Consider the following 23,585-nt stretch of genomic DNA (forward strand, 5'->3'; position numbering starts at 1 on the left):
ATTTCTATGTAGGAGGATATCTTTTATCTAAACACTCTCAACCTTGAATCTTAACATTTACTTCTCTCCAGGGAAGTGGAGTGAGTTCCTTGGCTGTTGAGTTTGGCAAAAGAACTGGGAGTCAGTTCTTAGCCTTTCCTTACCTTCTCTCTAGGGTCAATCTGCCGATTAAAAGCAGGCCTTCTGACTTCTGCCTTAATGTCAGCTTGACAGGGGAAGACTCCATGTGGGGACTTCTGCCTTAATTCCGCCTCCGAGCAAGTGGGTGAGCTGACCAACTCTGGGCAGCCTTGAGGAAGCCGTTGTAGTTCCCTTTCAAAGCCATGTTAATTGGTTTTTATCAGTAATATAGGTGGTTTTTTTAAACCATTCTGTCAGACTTTTGTCTTATTTTTTAATTAGACCACCCATGGGGTCAAAACAAACAATGACTTAATTAACTGGGTTTCTTCTAAAAAACTAACAATCACTTTGAACAAGCTAGTCTCTAGAATTAAAAGCTGTGCCTCATATGGAACAAGAGCAACTGGCTGAAAAATTCAAAGCAAAATAATAAAAATAACAATAATAACCAACTTTTCAACACATTGCCAAATGAGGATGGCTGTGTTGATTGTTTTATTTAACTTCTAAATTGAGGTCAACTAAACCTACCATTCATTTTGTTGTCATAGTTTCAGTGTCTAATACAGTTAAATCCATTTTATCTCTTATTTTAAAAATTTCCAATTAAAAAACAATCTTACTTATCTCACAAATATTTTAGAACAAGACTCAGAATGTGCTTTTATATCCTTAAATCCAATCATTTCTTTTTCCCTTCTAGCTCTTTCATCAAACATATTTTGTACAGTGATACTGGTTGGTATAGCCTTAGCCTTTGGGTTATTTTCAATAATACTAGAAGTGTAGAATAGAAAGATGTTGACTTGTCCATTTTAGATTTTATTAATGTGGCTGCAGAACCATGGCATAACTAAACTTATATGATCTTACCCAGTGTTGGTAAGCTGCGGTCTCAAGACAGAATTTTCAACCAAAATCCCCGAAGATTATTTGGTGTTTCTTTGTACTAATTAAAAATGATCAATTTGAATGAAAATATTAGTGAGAATCTAAGTTTATGAATTTTTGCTGTAGGGATCAAAATCAATGCAGGTAGGAGGTAGTTGAGTTGATTTTCCCAATAAAAACTAACATTGACTTAAAGACACTAAAAATTTTTATAATTAGGTAATGTTAAAGCAAGCATATGCAAAAAGAGCTTATTTATGTCCATCTACTGATGTTAGAGGTTTGGTAAATTTACAGATTTTTATAATTTTAATTAGGCAATTGAGTATGGCTGTAATTTTAGATCTTGCCTACATATATGTAGACCTTATGTAAATTTCTTAGGTCTCATAGCATTTAATATTAATAATGTGTTGCTTGGGGGATCCCTGGGTGGCGCAGAGGTTTAGCGCCTGCCTTTGGCCCCGGGTGCGATCCTGGGGACCCGGGATTGAGTCCCACGTCGGACTCCCAGTGCATGGAGCCTGCTTCTCCCTCTGCCTATGTCTCTGCCTCTCTCTCTCTCTGTGTGACTATCATAAATAAATAATAATAATAATAATAATGTGTTGCTTGGTATATAAATGTAATGGAAAAATAACACAATATAGAGTATATGGTTTAAATGGCTTTGTGCATGTACTCTCTATATCTTATCTCTTATTTACTAACTTTTCATTTTGAGTGACATTAAAATGAACTAATGGGGACACCTGTGTGGCTCAGAGCATCAGCCTTTGGCTTAGGTCATGATCCCGGGGTCCTGGGATCGAGTCCCACATCAGGCTCCCCTTAATGTCAGCAAGCCTGCTTCTCCCTCTGCCTATGTCTTTGTCTCTCTCTGTTTGTCTCTCATTAATAAATAAATAAAATCTTTTAAAAAATGATTTGTTCCAGTAGTATTGAATGATAATTTAAAATCTTAATTCCTTAAGCAGTGTTGGCCATGGAAGAAGTAAATTTTGGACTGTAGGCCTTTTCCCATTACTCCAACACACTCAGTCTTTAACTCTAATCTGTTCATGTTTTTAGTACTGAGATTCTGACTTTTATAATAATCACTATCTCACTTATAAGACTGATTATTCATTAATACCCTTAATAAGTTTTCAGCAGAGGATAAGTTTTCTCTGGCATATTCTTTAGGAATGAGCGATCTAGCAGGGAGATTCTTAAGTGGTAAATCAGACTTGTTTGTGACATTTAAAGCATAACAGGCCAACAGGAGAAATTTGAAGTCAGAACTTTCACATGATTATTTATTTATTTATTTATTTATTTATTTTTATTTATTTATATTTTTCAATGTTCCCTGAACATCTTAAATATGCCAGTCTCTTCTTTAATATTTGTCTCTCCTTTTAGAATATAAGTTCTATGGAGGAGGAGTTTCTGATGTTAAATGCCCATAAACTAGCACTGTGTCCTGCATGTTGTAGCTCAATAAATATTTGTTGAGTCAATGAATGAATATCCCAGGCCCTGTGCTTAGTGATGGAGAAATAAAGTGAAGTAGCACACTGCCCTTGCAGCATTCTAACTTAATGACTAATCAGGAAATTATAGTAAATCCAGTCTTGTCATCTGAGTTATCAAAGGTAAACCTTAATGTTATTCCTCCTTAAAAAGAACCTAATTTGTTACAGCTAAATTTTTCCATTTCTACACCATAAGCAACTGTTATATTTCTATGTCCTTTCCATGAGGCTAAGAATGCGTTACCATATCTAACGTATTGTTAACACCTTCTTTTGCTCCTCATTAAATTAATATGAATCAGATGCTTTTTATGTGCTGATAGCTTTTTCCTTTTTTCCTTCTTTCCTTTTCTCTACCTTTCTTTCATTTCTTCCCCTAAAAGTCATGATAGAATAGAATAATCTTTCTAAATTAATGTATCTGAAGAGCTTTTAAAATATATCTGAAGAAAAAAATATATATATCTGAAGAAAAAAACAAACAAAAAATAAATAATAAAATATATCTGAAGAATGTCTTAGAATTTGGAGGCCATCATTTCTTAAATGGTTTTATTTTGTAGCATCCATCTACTTATGTTAGAGGTTGGGTAAATTTACATATTACTTCAAACAGTTAAAGGTAAATCTGTCAGAGATGCTGCGAGGGTCCTTAAATTTTTAGTTCAGAGGTGTAAAAATTTGGCAGAGTAAGCCATCTTCCCAGTACCTCCCTTGGCAATTAATAAAGCTTAGCGTCTCTTTGTGCACAAGTTGAAAATGTATCTGCACTGAGGCTTGACCAAAGGACATGCCTAATAAAACACATATGTGCATTGTGTGCATTCGCATTTAGAGCTAGCCAAAGTAATGATGATGTCTTCAGTATTGTCTAAGAACAGTATTATTACAGTTAAAATCAAAGTGCATGTAAGAAACTGCAATGAGGTGGGGCATCTGGGTGGCTCAGTCTATTAAGCGTCTGCCCTCCACTCAGGGTCCTGGTATGGGCCCCATGTGGGGCTCCCTTCTCAGCGGGAAGTTTATTTCTCCCTCTCCCTTTGCCCCTCCCCCCACTCCTACTCACTCTCCCCCCACCCCCCACCCCGCCCAAGAAAAGAAATTTCTATGAGGTGACAAAGGGAATGTAATGCCTGTAACTAGGAAAGTACCAATCACTTCCTCAGGTGCCAACCTGAATTATATCAAAATTGGAGTGGGGAAGTCTCAGAAAAGAATGCTGAATTGCAAGTGGGGGACTGTTGACTTTTTGGCCTCTTTGGACCTTTGCCCAATTCAGTGACTTTTCATTAATTATGTTGTCAGTGCAGCAGACCCTGGTAACCTGGAAAAGCCCATCTACTCCTTGGAGGAAAATATAATGGAAACATCTACAACATATTTGCAAACCAAGTACTTGTCAGAAATATTTACTACCTACTTAAGGCAGTGTGAAAATAAAGGAAGTCAAGAAAAAATAAGGAAATTTTTCTGACCAGAGATTCTTGTACTCACAATGCAGAAAATTTGCAAGAACTTGAATTGCTGACATGTGAGTTTTTTCTTTCCTATTCCTGGAATCCACTTAGCCTATGCAAAATTGAAAACATGGTATTGTAGCACTGTCTACTTTCATGACTCATAGGTAAATCTTATTTTCTACTATTTCCTTTTTTCTTAAAAAACATAAAACATGAGCAGTTCTATAGCTCATCACAGAAATAAATGGATTAGATTTTCTACCCATATTGTTCAGTGGATCAAAGGATGAAATTGTAAATCTAATTTTGATGAATTAACTAAAAAAATATAAAAAATTAAAATCAATTCAACCTTTTAGGGCATTTATATTAATCATCTAATCAGTTCAAATATATCTCTTCACTATGTAGCCATTAATATTAGCATTAATTAGATATGTCATTAGCTTTCCAGGAAAAAGAAAACAGAAACAGATATATATTTGATACATATTGCAAGTAGCATCTGAAACATAAAAGATATATTTATATCTAATAAATAATATCAAGTAATAGAAGTTAAGGAGGTTGTACCTCCTTATGCACTATTTATGATCATAAGGTTAATTACATACTATTTATTTATTTATTTAAAAAGATTTTATTTATTTATTCATGAGAGATAGAGAGAGAGAGGCAGAGACACAGGCAGAGGAAGAAGCAGGCTCCATGCAAGGAGCCTGATGTGGGACTTAATCCTGGGTCTCCAGGATCACGCCCTGGCCTGAAGGCAGGCACCAAACCGCTGAGCCACCCAGGCATCCCTCCATACTAACTTTTTAAAGTAGAAAATGTTGCAATGGCTTTCTGATTATATGAATTACACATACTCGTAAAATAAATGCTTTAATAAGTAAAACAAAAGAGAAAATGGAAATAAGAAAATCAGTGCACTGAATTCCAGAAATCAGAGATAATTTTCAGTTACATGTATTGGTCCTTGTCTATTTCATAAATACTTTAGAGTCAACAAGTCCAAAGCAAAATTAAAATCTTCCATATATTTCTGCTTATTGTCATATATTTTCCAGTTTGGTATCCATCTAGCTCAGGCAACACACCCAGGATTAATGACTGATTTTTCTCCCCCAACTTCTAACATTCAGTGCATCAAGATCAATTCTCCTCAAGCATTGATATTTATTCACTTCCCCTCATTTACATCCACCTTCTAATGTAAGCAAACATTAACTCTTGTCTAATCCATCCAACAGCCTACTATCTAGCCTCCCTACCTTCTCTTGATTTCCTCTAATCCAGTGATTCCCAGTTGGGGCAATTTTGTCATCCAAGGAGCATTTGTTTGTCATTTTGTTGGTCACAACTACTCACAAATAGTAGGGGAGGGTACTACTAGCATCTATCTAATAGGGACAATTCAGGGATACTGCTAATTGTTCTATAATGCCTAGAACACTCCTCCATAAAAAAATAATTCAAATTTAATTAGACCAAACTCTTGCTTAAAATCTTTTGATTCTTGGGACTCCTGGATGGCTCAGTGGTTGAGCATCTGCCTTCAGCTCAGAGTGTGAGACCAGAGTCCTAAGATTGAGTCCCACATCAGGTTCCCTGCAGGGAGCCTGCTTCTCCCTCTGCCTATGTCTCTACCTCTCTCTCTGTGTCTCTCATGAATAAATAAATAAAATATTTTTTAAAATCTTTTGATCCTTATTTTAAAATTTGCATTCAAAAGGTTTTTTTTTAATTTTTAACGATTTATTTATGTATTTTAGAAAGAGAGAGAGTGTGTGGGGCGAGGTGGAGTGGCAGAGGGAGAGGGAGAGAGAATCTTAAGCAGACTCCATGCTAAGGGCAGAGCCTGTCACAGGGCTTGATTTCAAGACCCTGAGGTCAGAACTTGAGCTGAAACCAAATGACAACACTAACTAAGTGAGCCATGCGGTGCCCCGGCATTCAAAAGTTTTAAATTGGCCTACTTGTTTACCTTGCTAGATTTATGATCTAAAACTTTCCTTCTCATTTGCCTGGGCTGGGACATAACTGAATTTTTCAAATTTCCTTGATATCACTGTGTTCTTTCAGAAGAGTGCTTTTGTATTTGTTTGAGCTGTTTGGAATGCTTTCCAATCCTCTCCCTCCTTATGGTCTAGGTAATCCTATTCATTTGCAGTTCTGAGTTTAAATGCCACTTCTAAAGGCTTCCCTAATTCCTGAGACCAACTTAGTTCTCTGTACTATACAAATGCTTAGCATTCTGTATTTCTCTTTCATAACCCTCATAAGACTTTTATTATCCACTTTTCTGTTATATGGCAGACTAAATGAAGGTGTGAACTTGGTTTATATTGTTTATCTTCTTATTTCTAATGTCTGGAACTTACAATGATCTCAAATTGTTGTTAGATTAATTACTATTATGGAAGTCAATCTCACTGACATTTATTGTCATAATATATTATTTTCATAATAGATAAGTTTCATTGTTTTCCATCTTGTCTTTGCTCCAGACTTCTTTGTTCATTTTATTGTTTTCTAAATTTTGCTATATTGTCTGTTCCCTAATCCCCAGTCTGTACCCATCACTCTTAGTAATTTTTAGGTATGCTGCATGTTTTAGGTCAACTAATCATTACTTATATAACTTTAAATAATTATTATACATTTAATATATTTCCTAAATGATAAACTTTTGACATTAAACCACAGACACTGAATTCCTTCATCATCTGCAAAGATGATGAAATTCTTCACTTCTTTTTTCCTTTCCTGGCAACATGATCTTGGACTTTGGTGCCAGTCTATTATTCAATTTTATTACTGTTATTACTTAAATTCTGTCTTTATGGTTTTCTTTTAGCCTTTATAATTGTATATGGTGATACATATGGTAATAGTATGGTAAAAATAAACACTATCAGTATTTAAGATTAATCTAGTTTTATATTTATTCTCTGTTTCCCACTGGTATGTTCATACCCTAAACCCTTCATTTGTTAGTTCTGTATTTGAATATGTTGGTTGCCTGGATTGGTCTAATTTTTTTCCAAGAAATTAGCTGTCTACCTACTGCTTATTTATCATTCAATGATTTCAATATTCCCTGAATATTTGAGAATCCCTTCACATGTGATTAATAACTGCAATGGTTAGATATGTAACTTGTCCAGAAGTTTTCCACTCAAAATTTTGTAGAATTTGTTACACCATCATCAGAGTTTGCTGAGAATGTACAGGCAAGTCATATTTTTCTTCTTCCTGGTAGATGATCTCTTCCTTTTTTTTCGTATTTAGGGTAAGACACTCAAAAATATTATGCCTTATAAATGAGGCTAAATTTTACCTAGAGTGTAAGCTACTCTGTACTCTAATAAAGTTAAAGTTAATCACACTTAACCTTAAAATATGACTATCAGAATAAGATCAACAGCCTTTAAAGGAACAAAGTAAAGACCAAACAATAACCTAAAGTTCACAACGCAGTGCCTGGCTTTCAATTAAAAATTATTAGATATGCCAATAAACAAGAAATTTTGACACAAAATCAGGAAAGATCAGTGTATAGAAAAAAGTCCATAAGTGAAAGTAAGGGGGTTACTAATATTTTATTATAAATATGTTCTACTACATAAAAGAAAATACAAATATAGCGAGGTAATAAATAGAAGACACAGAAAGAATAAAATAAAGCTTCTAGGAAAAATCAAATATCTAAAATGAAATAGTCACTGATGGCATTAGCAGAAGATTAGAAACTTCAGAAGAAAATCAAAAAACTGAAATCATAGCAACAAAAACTATGTCACATCAAACACAGTGAAAATAAATTCTGAAAAATAATGAACATACACTCAGTGCATTCTGTAATGATATACAGCATTCTAACATATGTGTAATAAGAGTCCACCAAGGGGGAGTGTCAGAAAAAAATATTTAAAGAAAAAATGGCTAATTTTTTCAAATTTGATGAAAGGTGAATACAGATCCAAAAACTTTCCAAGGATTAAAACAGGGAAAAACACATAGGGCACCTTATAATGAAAGTTGCAAAAATATAGTGATAAATAGAATTTCATAAAAGTGTCTCAAGAAAAAACATGCACTGTGTGTAGCAGAATAAAGACAAAATTACTATAACTTTTCATCAGAAACTATGCAAGAGAAAGGACAATGGAACAGAAATTTATGTAAAGCACGTAAATGAAGAACAAGCAAGCTTTCAACCTAGAAATTTCTACCATGTTAAAGTGTTCAAAAGCATGAGGTAGAGTTAAATCCAAACACACCAATAACTGTATTGGATTTTAATAGTTTAAACACTCCAATTAAAAGTAAGGGATTGTTAAATTGTAATCCAATTTAAAGCACAAACTATATACTGTCCTCAATAAACTCTCTTAATATATAAAGAAACATGTTAAAATTAGAGATGTGCATGTAAATGTAATAATCCTAAAAATGTTGACTTTGCAACAGAAATAAAACAGTATATCTCTAATAATATAGGGTCAATTCACTAATTAGGTTTGGTAGTTTTAGATGTGTATGTAAATAATAAAGCTTTAAAATGCATGAATCAAATACAGTGAATGGAGAAATAGCTAAGTTTACAATTATTTTTGGAGAGTACAACATTTTTCTGTCAGTAATCAATGGGGCAGGTAGACAGAAAATCAGTAAGGATATTGAAGACTAGACCAACATTGTCAACCAACTTGACCTGAGTGACATTATAGAATATTCCACCTAGAAACTATGGAATGTACATTCGTGTCAACTACACCTAAAAACATTCTTAAAGCTCAACCATATGCTGCCATAAATCAAGTCTTGATAGATTTAAAGGACTGAACCCATTCAAAGTATGTTTGTTTTCTACAACATAATTAAATTAGGAATTAGGAGTGTTAAGATATCTAGGAAAACTTCAAATATCTGGGAATTAAACAACGTATCTCTAGATTAATAGGTCAAAGAAGAAATCACAAGGGAAATTAGAAAATATTTAGAAATGAGTGAAAGAAAAATATAACAAAAATATAAGAATCACTTAATGTAGTATATAGAGAAAAAATAATGGCATTAAGTGCCAATAGTAGAATAGAAGCAAGATCTAAAAATCAGTGATCTTCTTAAGTGATCCACCTTAAGAAGCAGGAATAGAAAAAGATTAAATCTAAAATAAATAAAAGGATGGCTGTAATAAGAAATCAGTGAGAGAAAAAATGAAAAAAAAAAACTCAATGAAACTAAGAAATTTTCTTTGAATAAGCAATAAAATTGAAAAACTTCTAACTAGATTAATCAAAAGAGAAGACATAAATTACCAATATAATGAATGAAAGATGGATATCAATACAGATTCAAGACATTAAAAGGATAAGGAACTATTATGTGCAATTATACATTAATAAATTATACTATTATACTACCTACATGAAATGGGCAGACACAAATTACAAAATGAAATATAAATGAAAAAAAAATCTAGTTTGGGTGTAATTTAGTTATTCAACATTACACCAAAAAAAAAAAAATCTAAATAGCTTTATATATATTAAGGAATTTGAATTAATAAGTAAAATCTCATAACTGCAGGCAAAAATACATTTGCTGGTGAATTCTATTGAAAATTTAAGAGAAAAATAATAGTACTATTTGTACCAAACTCTTTCAGAAAAAGGAGCAGAAAGAAACTTTTTCTAGTTCATTGTATGAGAGCAGCGTTGAGAATCTGTCAACGTAATTACCAAAAAAGATAACTATATATCAAGATTTCTCAAAAATATAGGTGCAAAATCTATGAAATACTAACAAATCAAATCCAACAATATGTTAAAAAGGTTAACACATCAGGTGTATGACCAAGTAGTCTATATACCAAGAATTTGGACTATAAAAGAGTAAGGGGAAAATATAAAAGAGTCAGGAAAAGAGTATAAAAGAGTAAGGGGAAAATATCATATAGTCTTCTAAATAGAGGCAGAAAAAGCATTTGACAAAAATTCAACAAACATCCACAAGGAAAACTATTACCAAATTAGAAACAAAATAGAACTTGCTTAGTATGATAAACTGTATTGACAAAAAAAATATAACACCGATGCCATACTTAATCATCAGGCTGAATATTTTGCTCTAATGTTGGGCATAAAGCAAAATTGTTCTTTTTCATTACTGTTATGCAACATTTCAGCAATAAAGTACAAAGAAGAAATGAGACATTTAGATTAGACAGGAAGAATCAAAATGTTGATTTGCAGATCACATACTTGTTATATAGCAAATGCTATAAAAACATCAAAACTATTGCATTTAATAACTCAACTTAAATTTACAGGATAGTAGGTCAATGTACAAAAATCCAATTTTATTTTTATTTTGTAGGAATGGACAATTGGAGGTAAAATCGAAATCAATATTTATAATAACATTAAGACCATAAAATATTTAAAGAAAAATTTAAGACAATATGCAAGAATTATATACTGAAAACCATAAAACATTGCTGAGAGAAGTTGAAGACCAAAATAGATAATTCTATAAAATCATGAATCAAAAGACTAAATTTTTAAAAAGTGAGTTCTCTAAAAAATGATCTATAGTCAATGCAATCTCAAGATTTCTGCAGGTAGTTCATAGAAATTGCCAAACTGTTTCTAAAATTTTTATGGGAAAGTAAAGAACCTGAAATAGACAAAATAATTTTTAAAAGTACGGACAAATGCTAATTGATTTCAAGACTTATTGTAAAGCTATAATAATTAATATAGTAACAAAACAAAGGCACTCAGAAGAATGGAACAGAATATAGTTCAGAGATAGACCAATATACATATGGTTAATTAATGTTTTTTAACCAATGTACCAAAGCAATGCACTGGGGAAAAGAATTTTTTTTTTTTTTTGGTCAAATTGTTCAAGAACAGCTGATTGATTATCCATATGCAGAAAAGGTACCTGGATCCTAACCTCATACTATGCACAAAACTTAACTGAACCTGGATCAGAGAGCTAAACATAAAATTGAAAAGTGTACAACAGAAACTAATAGGGAGGAAATTTTTTCTTGATCTTTGGATAGACACACTTTTTGGGAACAGGACATAAAAGCCCAAAGCATAAGAGAATAAACTGATAAAGGGCACATATGTGTGTGTGTGTATGTGTATATATATATATATATATATATATATATATATAACTTTTACTCATAAGTAAAATATATATATTTTATATATATATATAATATATATATATAACTTCTACTCATAAGAAAAAGACAGGGGGAAATATATATCGGATCTATACATATATATATATAAATATATATATATATCTGATGAAGGATGTGTGTTCAGAGTATGTGAAGAACTCTTACTTACTCTTCAATAGTAACTCTTACTTAGTAATAAGACAAGGTACTTAAAAATGAGCAAAAGTTTGAATGTACATGGCAAAAATAAATACACATGGCCAATAATCCCATGAAAAGTTGCTTAACATCAATAGCCTCCTGAAAAATGCAAATTAAAACCACAATTATATACTATCACACAATATTATATGATTAAATTATAAAGTATATCAAGATTCTATGGAAAAACGTGTACACAAATATTTACTTATGATCCTATTGATAGGAAAAATCTTAAATGTTTTTCAGCAGTTGAATGAATAAACAAATGGCTGTACATAATGGAATAATACTCAACAGTGTAAAGGAATAAACATACTGATTCAAGCAATCATATGAATGGATTACAATAAATTCTGTAAAGATACAAAAAAAAATCCTGCTTAGATCTAAAGCTTGTTGTTAAATTTTATTTATATGGATCTCCAAAACAGTCAAATTTAATCTAGAATGGAAGGAAGCAGGTCAGTGCTTGCCTGGCACTGGGGCAGAGGCAAAGGGTTGATGGAAAGGGGTACATGGAACCTTTGGAGGGTGATGGAAATACTCTAGATTATAGTTAAGATTACCCACATACATAAACTTGTCAAAACTCACTGAAATACACACTTCAAATGGGTGTATTTCACCTTATGTCAGAAAAACTTAAGTTGCTGTCCTTAAGTGTATTTGCAGGGACAAGGTATCAGTAAATATTCTGAAGCTGGAGAATAAAGTGGACTTATTTATAAGTATGCACAGTATACATACAACCTGGAGACTCTTAAAAATGATTCAGTAGATGTGTGGGTGTGGAGGTTGGAACTGCAGCAATTTATACAGGTAGATTACAGACTCAGTAAAATGTGATATGGTAAAAATCCTGATGTGACCTCATTCATTTCTGAAGACTGGTAAAATCTGAAGTTATATGAATTACACCCAAGGAACAGAAACACTTTTTTTTTTAAGTTTAAAAAACAGTTGCTGATAGATTTTCTAATGCAATTTAATTGTGGTCCTTCCTGGAAATAGAGCAATGGGTACGTTAAATATTTTGAAGCATCATAGTGTGTTATAAATTCAATTTGTACAGATATCTACGATCTGTAGAGTAATAAAAATAATTTAGAATTGCAAAGCAATATATTGAAAAGTTTAGCGACACCTGGGTAGCTCAGTTGGTTAAGTGTCTGACTCTTGATTTCAGCTCAGGTCAAGATCTCAGGGTCATAAGATCAAGCCCCAGGTTGGCTTCTACACTGGGCATGGAGCCTGCTTGGGAGTCTCTCTTTCCCTCTCCGTCAGCCTCCTCACCCCTACTCATGCACTCTCTCTTTCTCTTTCTCTTAAAAATGTTTTTTTTGCAGAACTATAATGTTAGAGCTGGAAAAGATCTAAAATATTTAATCCAATTTCTTCATTTCAAATACGGTGATGAAAGGCTAGTTGGTTGGTGGTGGATTGCATTATGACCTCTGATTTTTTAGATCTTTCTCTTAAGTCCATTAACATGTGGTTTTGGAGTCCCTTACATAAAAGGGAGGTGTATTTCCTTACCCCTGGCATTTGCATTTGGCCACGAGACTTGCTTTGGCTAATAAAGCAGAGTGACAGTGTGCCAGTGCCAAGCCTTGAGTAGATTCAAACTGGTTCTCTTTATCACCTCAAAAAGAACATTCCCAGGTTAAACTACTGGTCTGAGAAAGAGGATGAGACAGATGGAGCAGAGTTGCCCAGGTGAGCTGTCCTATCTAAGCCAAGTCTAGAATAGCAGATTCCTAGGCAACCTGCAGAAGCAATGACGTAACAATCTTTTCTTGTTGGCTTTCCAACGTCCAATAAAATAACTTACCTGGATAAGTTTGGGGATGGCATTAGATAAGACAAGAGGCTAGAAGTACTCAGTGAAGTGTAGTGTTTCTTCACTAATTGGAGAATGGACTTCTACTTATGTATACAAGAGTACAAGGCCCAAAGCAAAGACTTAAGGAAAACAAAATTAGCTTTGATGTACACATAATTTACCAGAAGTTAAGTATTCTCAGGTGTTTGAATGCTTTATTTTGGGGATAGTACAGCTTGAAAGCTAACTCTTCTATTGCATATTACAGATGGCTATGTTGTAATTGACCCTAAAGCTGTGGGAATATAGTAGACAATTTTTTAAAAAATGAAGGGCAGAGAGAAAGAAGTCATATTTCTTGGGAGAAAATAATCCTTCATGTCATTCCTTTCTTTTAAACAAATATTGTATGTATGTATGTATGTATGTATGTATGTATGTGAGACAGAGAGAGACAGGGAGAACATGAGTGGAGGGGATTGCAGAGGGAGAAGGAGAAGCAGACTCCTTACTGAGCAGGGAGCCTGATGACTTGGGGCCTGATCCTAGGACACTGGGATCATGATCTGAGACAAAGGCAAATGCTTAACCAACTGAGCCACTCATGGGTCCCTTCTTGGTGCCATTTCTCTCATAAGATAATTTTTAAAAATAAGGTAAGTAGGATGTTTTTATTCAGCTGAGTTTTTACTCAGAGGAGGAAACTAGAGGAATCATTGAGATATGAAAATTAGAAAAAAATAATGTGATATTCTACTTGGGTCAAGCAGTACTGCCTTCTCTTGTCATTGTGGCTGCTAACTAGCAGGCCAAAGTGGTCAGGTGAACTTAACCTGACCTTGTGGGAAGCCTGGAAAATGAATGTAGAAGTGTAGTAGGAGACCCTGGCTAGATTAACTCAACCACATAGTAAACCTGCACCAAGCACAAGTTGAATTCAGTGCATCAAAAGCAAATGGCAAACAAAACAAAACAAACCAAAACCAAAACTAAGAAACCAAAAAGAAAACAATAAAAAAACCCAAACCCACAAATTTTCAGATCGTACAAAATAAAGCATCTTCTACTTAAATATTATCAAATGTGAAACAGATAAAAGATAAATTGGAATTAGCACAGTAGCTGCTATAAAGGCTTATAAAGGAAAATCCTTACATATTTAAAATCCGACTTCATTAAAACAAAGGGAAAGAAATTTTGCAGTCAGCCAAATTAAAACAAAAGAAAAAAAGAAAAAAGAAATCCAGGTAAGGATTACCAAGAATTCTTCAATAACCATCATAAACCTGGCAGGGGGCGTGCTGGCACCTTAACAGTCTTCCAATGTGTAAAATGAGCTAAGTGAAGCAGGTGAGTCTAAAACTAGGGAATTAATTGCACAAAAGGGCTGGCCTTAAAAGGACTGGCTAGGTTTTGGCAATACAAAACAAAACCAACCAGAGTGAGCTTAAGGGAAAAAATGTAAAAGCCTAACCAAAACCACACCAAAAACCCCATTTACTGGGAAGATGCAGTTATCTTCTACAAAACTGAAGATTATGGAGTTCGTTTGCTCTTACACAAGCTTAATCGGAAGTCTGTGTACTTAGTCTCTTCTTCCTGGGTCTCATGGCCTCTTGCTTTTGATTTTCTCTGCATGTCTGCATCATGCTCCAGTATGGGTGGCCTTTTTTTTTTTTTTTTTTTTAAGATTTATTTGTTTATGAGAGAGAGAGAGAGAGAGCTAAGCAGGAGGGGCAGAGAGAATCCCAAGCAGACTCTGCTGAGCCTGAGGTGGGGCTCAAGCTCATGACCCCAAGATCACCACCTGAGCTAAATCCAGAACTGTGTCCCCAACCAACTCTGCCACCCAGGTGCTCCAGGGTGGTCTGTTTTTACCTGCTCCTCTGTGATCCTAACGACTGATGCTAGCCTCATTCTTGCTGTGAGGGCATGATCTCAGTTTAAGTGGACTGCCAGGCTGACCTAGAATCTCAAATCCCAGTTTCTAGGAAATGTAATTTTATCGGTTTATTTTCAGTGCTGTGCCAACTTCTGGTCTACCAGTTATGTCCTGAATGGGGTATGTGTGTGTGGTCACATCTATAAACAGATGACCAGAGGCATTGTTCCCCTCTGTGGGTGAGAAGGGCCAATGCCCATAGGAAGAAAATTGTCATGGGTGGGGAAACATCATTTTAGGTGTCTCTCTAGTTCTATTCTTTGGCTGCCAACAGACAAATAGCTTTCCCTCTTTCCTGGTATACACGAATGTTCTGAAGCATGTCTCTGACTACAAAAGCATTGCATCATTTCCTACTGCATGGCAACCCAGAGGCCTGGGCAGCGATAGTGTGCTGAGGAAGTCCTCAGAGACCACTGCCACCTGTAACTTATAGTGGCTTGGCAGGGGGAGTATCGAGAAAATTGTCATAATTTTTTTTCATTTAGTTAAAGGAGCAAAATCAACATCTCCAAAATAGTTCATGCAGTATGTGCCTAAAAGATCAACTCCACCTGAATACAGGCATGCAGGAAAGTAAATTAAAAAATCAATTATTTGTTGTAGCAACATGTTAATTGGTTTATTTATTTGACCACCATTTTTCCCTACTTCATGGCTTTTTCTTCTTCATGGTATTCAGGGAACCGGGTGGAAAATTTGGGGTATGATACTCTAGGGTTGCTATGTAGCCTTAACAGATTATTTCTTTATGTCTTTCTAACCAGTCTTAGAGCTTGCAGAGGGACTGTAACTGTCTTGTTTCTTCTCCTCCTCCTCCTCCTTCCTCTTCTCTTTCTTTTTCTTCTCCTCCTCCTTCCTCTTCTCTTTCTTCTTCTTCTTCTTCTTCTTCTTCTTCTTCTTCTTCTTCTTCTTCTTCTTCTTCTTCTTCCTTCTTCTTCTTCCTCCTCCTCCTTCTTCTTCTCTCTTCTTCTTCTTTCTTCCTCCTTCTTCTTTCTTCTTCTTCTTCTTCTTCTTCTTCTTCTTCTTCTTCTTCTTCTTCTTCTTCTTCTTCCTCTTCTTCTTCTCCTCCTCCTCCTCTTCCTTCTTCATCTTCTTTTTCTTTTGTTGTCACTGGTGTGCTTATGATACTACAACTTCTATGACAACTTCAGTTTCATTTTGCAGCTTTTGGTTTCCTACAGTATGCTTCAAGAATTCTTGAAAAGTCATGATCTGGGAACATCCTTGCTTGTTTAAATTAAAGACTAGTTTTGAGCCATGAGACTTGAATTTCTTAGCAGCAAATCTGGATCCTATTTTCGCTCTAAATGGCCTTAATCTTAGGACATCATAGAGAATATAGACTTGGAGATAGTGGAGGCTCTATTTACATGCATCTGCACATATCAAGGCATTTGGTTTTATCTTTATTTTCTATGAGTTTTGACTTATTAAGTTAGTTTCATTCCACTGGAGCTGGGCTGTGGGTAAAGTAGCCTACAATCCTTGGAAAAGTGCACAGCTGGATCCTCTTAGTTATTTCTATTCTAATTGCCAGGAACTTACATTTTCTCCATAAGTTCATTAAGCTTTTTTACAATATGAAGTTTATTAATAAAGGTAATTCCAAATGTTGACAGATAACCTGCCCCCCCCCCATTTTGGTTTAGCACAGTAAAAATTTCTAACTCACAAAGTATAGTCAGGTAGCAGTGGAGAGGATGGCCCTTTGAGGGGTTAGGCTGCTTTTGTCCCATCTTACAAAGATTTTGTGGGAGTTCCCCTCCACTTAGTAAATGCAAGAGAAGACAGAGGATTGATCATGAGGGCTTTGCATGGTCAAGGTCCAGAAATGCAAGGCCCCTTCCCATTGTCCAGAACTCAGTCACATGACTAGATCTCACTGCAACAGAGGAAAAGAAAAGTAGTGTGCCCTGGAAGCAAACGACAGTAATTTGGTGAATTGGAAGCCAGTCTCTGCAACTACAACAGCCCTCTCTTTTGGTGACCAAATATGTTTCCCCTTTTGTTCCCGTACATAGTGGTAGCCCAAAGTTCCACCTGCTCACTACATTTTCTCCAAGTCCCGTGATGTTTATCCAGTGGTTTTAGAACTAAAATGTTAAGCTATCTGCTCCATTTTTTCCCTTTTCCGCCACATAATTGTAAACTAGTAACAGATAACAGCATTAAAACTACCATGCAGAAATAGGTGAAATGGTAGAGATGTAGCAGTAATTGTGTCATAGGAGTTGCAAATTCCATGCAAAGAATAAGGAAAGTTCTCTGATTAGAACCTGCTTCTAGTCTTTTATAGCAATGGCCTTGTTTGTTGTTCTCTGTGGACTCAGGCTCCACCTTCTGGGGGATGGCTTTTTTTTTTTTTTTTTTAAATCCTCCATAGCCACCTCTGAAATGGACACTGAGGACTATTCTCTCCTTAGGGGCCATATGGTGGCTTTCAGAGTCCATTTCCTGCTAGTGCAAATTTGATAGCCAAAATTTATATTACAACTGCTACAAAGATGCACTTAGTCTGGGATTTACTTTTGGTTAATACAATGCCCTTATAAATTTAGTAGACTGCTAATTACTTGCTTGTAGTAGGTTTTGTATGCCAGTGACCACCAGCCAAATTCCTTCCTAGATATATTTCTCAAGTTTTATTTGTGCTGTTTCTTTCTTGCCCTCATGCCTTCTTCTAAGCTTATAATTGGCCACTTTATTGTCTTCTGAAATAATAGATGGGATGGCTACACTCTGATTTTTGTGGGGCTGAGTTTTACAGGGCTTTTGCAGTTCAAAATCCCTTTTGGCCTTAACTCTTCTTGCTTGGAGTCTGAAGCAGGCAGTGTTGTGACTTGCACAGATTCCCTCTCTTTCTCCATTTACCTGGATATAGAGGTTCAACAAAGGAGTCAAAGGGTTAGTGCACAGTGGAGCCACTGATGGGCTGAGCTTGTATCTGTGAGTTTTTCTTGGTAGGATATTTGTCTAAGGTTGCTGCCTAAACAGAACTTTTGCTTGAGTGGGAAATAGATGTTTAGTATGCTACGATTCTGAAATTTTGATGTTATTTGCCACAGCACTTAGCCTACCTTTACTGATTACAGGGGCAAAGCATAGAATTTTCTTATCATATATTTCTAGATCTAGACAGACATCAGCCATGTATATGGCTATGTATTAAGGCTATGTATATGCCCTAATTTTCTCCACTTTCAGTGTAAAAAGCCTGGATTAGAGTTTGTCTCTTTCTGGTTTCATATCTTGATGATACCTGAGACTTACCAAGAACACTGTCATATTTTTCCAACATATTTCCAAAGACTGCTAGGTGCATGCTCAGGGCCGGAGGAATCCTCATGGCTATGCTGTTGTGTCTCAACCTATACCACACTAGGTCTTACAGACTGTTACTAGAGGCACCATTTACTGGTATGAATGCCTCAGAAGGATTTAGAGATATTTTATAGAATGCAAAAGTAGAAAATAAAGATGAGCTTTGGGAATGGAAAGCCATCAGAAACTGGAAAATAATGAGGACTGAGGCCCTTTTCCCCAGTGACTACATGGTCTTTACCTCTACTTCTCTCTGCATGTCAGCTTTATTCTTATCTTCTGAAGACACTTCCCTGCAGTTCTCCTGCTGGTTGCCCTGAAGTTCCAGTTTACTGGAACTTGCAAGTGAATAACTCATACTAGAAGAGAACCTCTCAGTCCTGATTCTGAAATCCTAGAGCGAGAATCTGATTGGTCTAATTCAGTGCAACCCTGTTGTCCATCTGAAACCTGTAAATGAGGCCTTGGGTCATGTAGTACAAACATGGCTGCAGGAGGTCCAATCTTTTGAAATGTAAGGGACATTCCCAGAAAAAAAAGGAAGGTTACAAATCAGACAGATACTTTGTAAGAGTTACATGCTAACTAACCACAGCACCCTGGAGGACTGATAAATTCATACCCAATCTGAGCTGATGGCTGATATCTCCATCTCAGAGGGGAAAAAAAAAAAAAAAGTTCTGTCTTATACAAATAAGTTGCCATGGAATCAGAAATCCTATGGTGTGGCTAAAAAACCCCACAGTTTTAAAATCAGAAGACTTAGGATTGGTTGTGACTTCGCTTTTATACTTGGAAGTATGACATTAGACAAAACATGCAACCTTTTCAGTTCTCATATTTTAGTGCCTGAAATTGAGCTAAGGGTCCCATAGGTCCTCTTTGTAGATTTGATAGAACTTAACTGGTTGTTTTGACTATGTATTTGGACTAATACTAGCTGTTGCCGGGCAGCTGGTGATAGTTTTATTTTTAAGACCTCAGGCTGTCTTTCTGATGAACTGAGTGAACAAATGTATTCTAAACACCCAAATTCATTAACCTTATACCAATCCCCATGCACTAATTTCAGTACAACTGGATCTTTCCCAAACGGGCACTAATTTCTAAACAATCCAATGCTGAAAATCTATAAATTAAACCTTAATTCACTATTAAAACCATATTTGCTTAGATTACATAACTGCCAAATCTGAGACTCTTATCTGCCACAAATGAGATTTTCCTAAATGTGTTTTTAATCACTTTGTTTTCATGTACCATAAGTGTCTTAGCTAATCTAAATAAATGTTGGTACTAATTCATGCAGCAAACAGTTTCTTTCTCTGTACTTTGATAGATCTCAAGAACTCTTTGTGTGAAGTTGGTGAAGTAGATGGTTTGCCTTGTACAGCTTCAATCCTCAAACCTGTCCAGGGGCCCAGAGAAGAGTTTCCATATCACTTCTTCCCTAGCTGCACAGTTGAACTTTGACCTTTCCAGTAATATAAAATGATATAGAAAAGAGTAGAAGTTATCTCTTCCCCTTCATGAAAATTTGTCCAATTTCTATGAGTAGAATGTTCTTTTAGGGCCTGATTCTCCAGTGAAAAACTGGTAGTAAATTAATCTGAAGCTAAATGGAGTATTCCACTTTATTGATGGCATCTTGTGGCTATAGGTATTAACCTGAACCTATTATTGAAGTCCCTGATGATCCATGATTATGCTTACAGTTATGGTTATGGTTATGGTTATGGTTATGCTTGTCTCTTAAACTTCATCTCTTGCCACTAAAGTCAGGATTTTTTACCTTCAATTATTGCTCAGCTCCCTGTGCTTACTAGGCTATACTAGACTTTTACAGTTTTCCTCCTTGTAATTCCCTTTCCGTATTTTCTACTAGGCAAACTCCTAGATAGATATTGAAATTACATGCCCTGTGAAGAGTTTCTATACCAAATTAAGTGCAATGATTTAACTTTCTTTTATGTCTCAACTATTCATTACTTATCTCCTAAATAACACTCATCAAAATGTATTGCAATTGTTTATTTTCCTATTTAACATCCTACTAGACAATGTGGACTAATGAGAGAAAAAAATATATCTTATTTTTTAGTATGTACCGAATCACTACCAGGTTACCTAGTACTTAGAATGTGCTCAAAATATTTTTATTGAATAATTTTTAAAAATCTTTGTGACATTCTAGATAATTAGTGTGTCAAGTCCAAGGAAACAATATTTTGGCCAAGGAAAAATAAAGTCCTTGAAAAATTATTGTATTTAGATCTAATTTTTTTTTCTAGAAGCAATATTTCCGTCTTCTGCACTTATAAAATCATAGCACACGTACTGATTTCTGGGCTTAATATTATTGATAATACAAAATATTAAATATTAAATATTTAGAAAATAGTTGAACTATTTTCATCTGACTATGAGTTCCTTGGGTAACTAATATTGTGTAGGGAAACTGGAGGTTGGATTTTTATGTAGATATTTGAGAATAATGTCAAACACAATCAATGCTCCTATACTGCCTGGTTATACAACTTGTCATATTTGTTTTGTTTCAGCATTTTCTCACGGGGGAAAAAGTCTAGTTATTACTGAGAATGAGTATACATAAGAAAAGAGAATCTATAAAATTACAGAACACTAGCATTTTCCTCTTGTTATGACATATGGGGAATGACAACTGGAAAGATGTGTAATGGGATTCTTTTTAGCATTAAAGAAGGCTTGACAATTTAAAAATATTGTAATTAATTTCATTAACAGATAGTAGTGACTGTCTCCCTCCTACTCCAACATTTCTCCTCTTAATGGCAAAATAAATAAAATTATCTGTTGATGTAACCCTTTAGCTAACACATAATCACACCATCCTAATTAAACATTTTCAAGACCATTCCTGTAGATGAGTGATGTGCTTTGCTATTTTGGCTTGTATCTCTGGTTACATGAATTGTTTGGACTTAATTCTAGCTCTTTCATGGTAACTTTAACCATATTAGTCACAGAATTGAGCTAATAATTCTTTAAATTGCCTAGAAAAAGGCTAATCCCAAAATGTTATAATTTAGGGACACAGACCAAGGTATGTTAGCATGAGGTGTTGCATTTGGAATATGTAAATGTAAAAGTGTGTTTTGTTTTATTGTTTTCATGTCTTTATGTGCATTACATAAATTGTCCTTCTTTGTTGAATTTCTATGATTTTTGTAGTACTGATGATCTAAAGGTGACTTTTAAGTATGTGACCAAGTGAAAATATATTATGATAGTGCCTTAATCTGCTCAGACTGCTAAAACCAAAACATCATAAACCAAGTGACTTAAACTACAAACATTTATATTTCACAGTTCTGGAGGCTGAGAAGCATAATATTAAGCTAATTTAAGTAAGATGGGGAAAAACATGGAGAAAGGAGAACAACCATTCTAGGAAGAGAAACACATGTACAAGAATTTTGGGTTAGCAAATAACTAAGAAGGATACAAATGAATGAGTATATTTATTGTGAGAAAAATTTTTCATTAACTTTATAAGTATAAAATCAGTGGGAATTACAAAGTCTATGAAATTTTCACCTACTGGAGATCCAGAGAATAAGATTCTTCTAGGCAGAATACTATTAAATTATAATATTGAAATTATCTCTCTTAGCAGCTGCCATTAGAGAGACCTTGACTGACTAAAGAAAGTCTTTTCAAGCTATGCTTACACAAGACCAAAAAGAAATCAGCTAAAATATTAAAATCAGATGTAGGCACACATCCAAACACTGTCTACCCACACACCCCAAAACATAAAACCTATTGCCTGAAACAATTCCTCCCGAGTTTTTCACATCATGGCACACATAGAAAGTGATAGGTTGGGGTGCCTGGGTGGCTCAGTCAGTTAAGTGTCTGCCTTTGGTTTAGGTCATGATCCTTGGGTCCTGGGATGCAGCCTACATCCCTGTTCAGCAGGGAGTCTGCTTCTCCCTCTCCCCCTGCTTGAGCTCTCTGTCTCAAATAAATGAATGAATGAATGAATGAATAAATTAATTAATTAATCTATCTTTAAAAAAATTAAAATGTGACAGTATTTGTAGAAAACACTAGAATAAACAGGTGAGGCTGCTCATTGAAAACGTGACTCTCCTCAATGACTTTAGCCTTCAGAGATTCGGTCTTGCTACCCCCAGGGATTAGAGGACAAATATTTCAGCACATGTATAGCCTATTTCCTACACTCTGGTTATAAAAAAGAAAGAAACAAAACCTAAAATTTAAAAATAATTTCATTTTATAGGAACTAAATTTTATTAGTCTGCTTATATCTTGGATGCAAATATTAATGATCCAAATGAGTATTATTTTGGCTTTTGCAATCAGCTCAGTCTTGGGGTGGTTCCCAATTTCTTTCCATATTGACAAAGTTCTTAAAAGGTGAGGGATGGGACTAGTTAAGAATGGGTGCACGCTTCAAAAAAAGGTTGTATGTTTTTATGACAATTCCTAACGAAGAACCAAAATACAATAACTACAGTTTGGGAACATCTCAGTGGAGAAAGGAGTTTGTGTCTGCAATGTTATTTTCATTAACAACATATTTTTTCAGTTAGCTCTAAAAAATGAGTATGTCATTCTTGACATACTCTTCCTGTCACACTTGTTTAGAATAGTTCAACAATCATCAGGATACAAGCTAGAAACATGCTGTGCAAATGATGAGTTTTAGCACCACACAAGTAGCCATGTTTACTTAATTTGGAAGATAGCACAGTAATTTTCCACTTAAAGTTCTGTCTGTGAATCTATAATGGAAACGATTTCCTTGGATGTGGCTTTCGCTGCTTTAACATTTGTTGTTATTGTTTTGGTTAGGCATCACTTGCCTTATATTTTCCTTTCTGCTGTATTTGAATTAGATACTCTTACCTATGCAGTGGCTTTGAGAATATATCTTAAAGGGAGTTTGCTATTTTCCTAGACAAGCTTTCGAAGCTCCTTTCCATGTTCAGGTAACTATTTCTTACAGCTTTATTGATTTGGGTCTAATTACTTGACGTAAGTTGTGTCATCTCTCTGAATTAAGGATGTGTTATGG

Source organism: Canis lupus, chromosome 17 (genome assembly GCF_048164855.1).
Source record: "Canis lupus baileyi chromosome 17, mCanLup2.hap1, whole genome shotgun sequence".
Classification (NCBI taxonomy): Eukaryota; Metazoa; Chordata; class Mammalia; order Carnivora; family Canidae; genus Canis; species Canis lupus.